The sequence below is a fragment of the Punica granatum genome, chromosome 5 (genome assembly GCF_007655135.1).
Source record: "Punica granatum isolate Tunisia-2019 chromosome 5, ASM765513v2, whole genome shotgun sequence".
NCBI classification, from domain to species: domain Eukaryota; kingdom Viridiplantae; phylum Streptophyta; class Magnoliopsida; order Myrtales; family Lythraceae; genus Punica; species Punica granatum.
In genome coordinates this window covers 16,630,739-16,636,202 of record NC_045131.1, presented here as the reverse complement: position 1 = coordinate 16,636,202, position 5,464 = coordinate 16,630,739, and the positions used below count along the sequence as shown (strand labels likewise).

Sequence of the window (5,464 nt, the reverse complement as noted above, 5' to 3'; positions counted from 1 at the left end):
AATTAGGATGATGATAATGCGGTTAGACTAGTGTTGATGCTGATTAATGACCAAGTCTCATAGGCCATGAATGTGCATACATCAAGTCACACCACAGGTATACATTAAGGGCATGTTTGGTTCGCAGGATTAGATAAGGAAGGGATTAGCTTTTTCGTATGTAATAAGTTGTCTGGCGTTTGGTTCATCGGAATGCAGAATAAGTATTTCGATCGGGCTGCCCTATCCGAATTGCATGAGGAATGGCGAAGCCTCCCGTAAGTGTCCGGATTAGCGGTTCCCCATTCGGAATTTCAAGTGAAAAGTCAAAAATGCCCTCAACTTCTTTGAATTATTATAATTGTATGCCATCATCCTATTTTCCTACAGAAAGCCCCAAATTGAATCGGGAAGGCTTCGCATAAACCCTAACCAAAGCAATCGAGCTATTGGGTCTTCGATTCCTCCCAAACCCGGCGTTGATTCGTCCCTCGACTAGCGGAAAAGGACTCTGGGGAAGAACTCCGCCACTCCATTGCCGGAGAAAGCAGCAACTGGACATCTTTCCCTCTTCGTTGGCCTTCGCGGACTCGACGCAAGCGGCGGACAACGCCCTCAGGTCTTCTCATCAGCCCGTAAGCGCTAGGGTTTCCACCTCCGAGCTCCCTTCTCCCTCTTTCGCTCCCCTCCGTGTCGCCGTGTTGCTTCGCAGGTCGCCGTGTTGGTCTGCTCTGCTCTGTGGTAGTCGGAAGCTCAGAGGTATGTCGACGACAGTCTTTGCTTGTAAAGCCAATTCTGGTGTGACTAAGGTGCTAGATATTCGGTTTGCTAGTCGATTATCAAGTTACGGTTTTCAATTTCAAGTTCAGGCTAGTGATTTTCAGGTTATGGTTTTCGAATTTCCGGTAGGTTTTGATTCGGTTTTGCATTTTAGGTTGTCTTGAAGACATTGCTTCGGTTTTGATTCTTCTGAGGGGCTGATTTGGGGAAAAAATTCGGTTTTCATCTACCCCGAATACCCGCTGATTCAACTGAGGAAAAATTTCGATTTTCATCTCCAAGTCTAAACACAACAATGTGTTGTTTGTTGTTGACTTTAGTTCTTGTAAATTATGCGGTAGCGGGGAGTAGAAATGAAAATTGTCGGTTGACCTTGATTGCTAGCAAAAAATGATAAATGGATTATGGCGTTACTGATATGCTAGTGCAGACTGATTTTTATCTTTCATTCTTGATTTCGCCACTCCTCTACTCTTTTGCTTATCACGAAGGAATGGAGGGATGTGAACTTGAAAGGTGTTATGCTCAAGCCCAACCTGCATAATTGAGTTTGAGGGCTCTTAGTCGGTTTGGTCCATTTGATGTTTAGTTTTACATGAGGCATATACTTGGAGTTCCATTCCGAGATGGAATAAATAGGGTTAGTCTATAAGTTTTTTTTGAATTAGCTCGTTGTTGCGTTATTTTTCTGGTGTCTGGCTGCAGATATTGCTTAGTGTGAATAGAAGATTTTCCTATCTAAGGACATGGTGCATTGTTTGCCATAGCCGGTGCTCTTACTGTGAATTAATTGGTATTTATGTGGTACATTATTAGTATAACGAGTTGGACCATATTGACATTGTTTGGGTTTCTGGTGTTATCCATATCTTTCGCCTTGATTTTATAGAATTGTCCATAAAACAAGAATATTTGTTATTCATAAACTTGAGTGATAGATTCATGGAGATTGATCAGATTTTAGCCACCATGTGTTAACTTTGTTTGTTGATTCTTTCACAAGTGATCCTATGCCTTGCGTTGGGTTTCTTCCGAGTAGTTGGTCATAATTTTGGGGGTTTGCAGAGACGATTCAGCGCACCCGCGATAAGGAGGCTTAAAGAAATACAGTGTTACAGAGGTGTAAGGCACATACAGGGCTCCCGTTCAGAGGCCAAAGGACTAAGAACAATTGCCGGACATTGAAGAGCAAGCGTGTGGCTATTGCCAGGAAGAAGAAGGCTCCTTGTTGATATGTAGATATATCGTGTTTGGATGTACTAAGACGTTTGTGTGTATGTTTTCTTCCTTCTATTGTTCAATATGTACTGCGTATGTCCCTTTATTTTGGGATGAATGTTGTATTGTATATGTTAATTGTCAAGCAAAGCGTATAATTTCTTTTCTTTGTTCTTATCACATTCTACCTTGAGCATTTGATTACGAAATTTGTTGGTCCAGGGAGCGAAACTTGTGTTGGTGTAACGGTGTTCTCCGGAAAATCTATGAAATTCGAACAAAATAACTTTGATCGATAATCGATTTATTTTTCAATTCTTAACGTGAAAATAGAGTTACAAATAAATTCTCATCAAGGAATTGTGAAAAATGGATTTAAAAAAAGATGAGCATGTGAAAAACTACAATATTGAAGGTTTTAAATTCGAATGGGATTAGTCTTTGTCCTCGGAAAAATAAAATTATTGTAAAAAGACAATTATAATAAGGAATAAAAAATCCTAAGAAAAAATTGGCCATTCTTCGTTAATTATTTAATTAATAATTAAATTATAATGTACGATAATTTTTTTATTGTAAGAGAGTATGTTTTTATTAAGAAATTTTTTTTATTCTTTAGATAATTATGATGTTAAATTATTAAAATAATTAATGTTATTAATAATCATAATTTTTAGTAATTTAATTAAAATAATTTAATTTTAAAAATTATTCACTTTTAAATTTATTAAAATGTTTATTTTTTATTAATTATAAAAATTACCATTAAAGTTATCTATTTATCTTATAAAACCCATTAAATTTAGCATGAATGATATTTCTGTTATTTTATCCTATTTATGTTCTATTCAATTCCTTATTCCAGTCAACCAAACATTAGAATTATAACTCTCACTTTTGCTATCCCTCCAACCAAATAAAAAAATTTCATCAAAATTTCCATTATATTCTCTGTTTATTCTAATTCTTGTCTATTCTATTCCCTGTCTATTCTAATCTTGCGAACCAAACGTAGTGTATTGGTCTAACCCGCCATGAGATTGCTACATAGGTTGTTAGGTGACTGTCATTAGCAAATCTCATAGTAACTGTAATATAATGGTCCTTTGACTTGAGGTCACTATAGATTCCTACATGTAATGTCGTATACTTTGATACTGTCAAATGCCATCGTAATAGGCTAGTTATAAAGACAATTATTATGTATGTCACAGAGCATGAAAGGAATGTGAGTGACCAAAATAGGATTTGCCCATCCTACATAACGAAAGTGATATCTCACGGCCGCTTGGTGGGTAGAGTCTAAAAGTGTATGCATACCTAAATGAGTCGATATAAGGATATCGAGCTCATTTGTTTTGATAAACTTACCTAGTAAACCAAAAAAGAGAGATTGAGCCATACAATGATGTCATCGACTATGCATTGGGCTCAATTGATAAATAGAGGACAAATGGATTATACTGCACGGTAACATAGGTCACAAGATTCGTCGAGAAATTGACTTTACGATTACTTGAGTAACGGTGATGCATTGCTACATGCCACTCACTGTTTGTAATATTGAAATAGAGATTTCAATATTGCTGTCAACATAATTGGGAACTTATAGGGTCACACACGATGACTAAATCTACGGGATATTATGAAATAATATAAAATCGTCTAATAGAGATTAGGTGATTTAAGATGCGATCGATTAATCGAATATTTAATGAAATTAAATTTGCCGATTAATTAGATCCGATTTATTAGATTAATTGGACTAGATTGATACACGATATATATGATGACACATGACTTACATGTGCATGGACACATAAGGCCATTTTTCATGGAACAAATGGTGGACACATGGCATGTGGAAAACTCAAATTTGAGTATCCCACATCGGCCATGAAATCAAAATGGCCTTTCCCCATGCCTTATAAATAAGCTTAAGGATTAAGCTTAAGAGGTGGATATATATCTATATACATATAAATACGGATATGCATATGTATGTATAAATGAGCAGAATCAAGTCGGAACTGTTCAACTTGCTCTATCTAATTAGTTTAATAAATTTCGGATGTCGCACCGATGTTTCCTTTAGGCGTTGGTCGCTAGCACTGTAGATTTCGAAAACTCGTCGATAAAGTTGGTATAGATACTTGTAATAGGTCTTGGAATTAGTTTCACGGTGTAATAGGTCTTGGAATTAGTTTCACGGTATGAAATTTTGAATTTCTATTCCTTACATTTCCATAGGCCATATGAAACTAGCAGCTCTGTCAAGTGACAATTATAATATGTGATTATTTATTTTGAACTTTTATATAATTAATTTCAAGCACATAAGGAGTTAGAAATGAGTAGTTATGATTTTGCTTTTAGTACACAATTATGTAATTGTGTTCGCTTATCTCTATTAGGATTGATGAAAGCACAAAAATGTAGAAGTCCTCTTAGTTTTTCTAAATACCCTTCCCCATTTTCATGAAAGTAATTAATTGGATTTATTTCTCAAAATAATCATATAATCATGCGGGCAAGTCAAGTTGCTGAACGATATAAACTGAGATTTTAGAAATTTGAGTGACGACGTTAACCTTCCTTTATATAATGGGTTAATTGCACCGATGGTCCAAAAAGTTTCATGAATGTTTCAGGTTAGTTCAAAATATTTTTTTGGTAACTTGTTAGTACAAAAAGTTTCAAAACCATTTCAATGTAGTGCATTCCGTCAATTACCCCTGACGCCATTAACATTTTACTAACGTGGCGTGTCCTATGCGTCACTTTTATTATATGGAACCAATCATAATTCGCTACATCATTTAAGAGAATATAAAATCTAAAAAATTCCAATAAAATACATAAAATAAAAAAAAAACATAAAAATACTAAAAATTTAGAAAAATAATAAACTTTAAAAAAATTTAAAAAACTTTTAAAAATAATTTTTCAAAACTTTAAATTTTAAAAACTAAAATTAATTTTAAATTTTAAAAACTTTTAAAAATAATTTAACTTTAAAAATAATTTTAAATTATTTAGAAATTATTTAAAATTTTAAAACTAATATTTTTATTTTTTTTCTATATTTTTACTATTTTTCTGTATTTTTTATTATTTTATGTATTTTTATTCAATTTTTTCAAATTTTATGTCTTCTTAAATGACGTGGCGCACTATGATTGGTTCTACGTAACAAAAGTGACACATAGGACGCGTTACGTCAGTAAAATGTTAACGGCTTCAGTGGCAATTAACAGAATGCACTACTTTGAAACGGTTTTGAAACTTTTTGTACCAACAAGTTACTAAAAAAATATTTTGGACCAACCTAAAACATTCATGAAACTTTTTGGACCACCGGTGCAATTAACCCTTATGTAATTTACGGACATATATATAGACAGATAATTCCTTTATAATAAAGAAGTGAAACAAATTATAATATATTAAGGGGAATGAAATTGGGCAGGTAAAAATTAAGTGAGGA

The 5,464-nt window shown here is 33.9% G+C and overlaps 1 long non-coding RNA gene across 1 annotated transcript; it reads left to right on the top strand.

Moving 5' to 3' along the window:
* Positions 1-392: 392 nt before the first annotated feature.
* On the top strand, positions 393-2,140 carry LOC116208903. Its single transcript, XR_004157154.1, has 2 exons — positions 393-738; positions 1,825-2,140. It is a non-coding gene; the product is annotated as an uncharacterized LOC116208903 (long non-coding RNA).
* Positions 2,141-5,464: the final 3,324 nt, after the last annotated feature.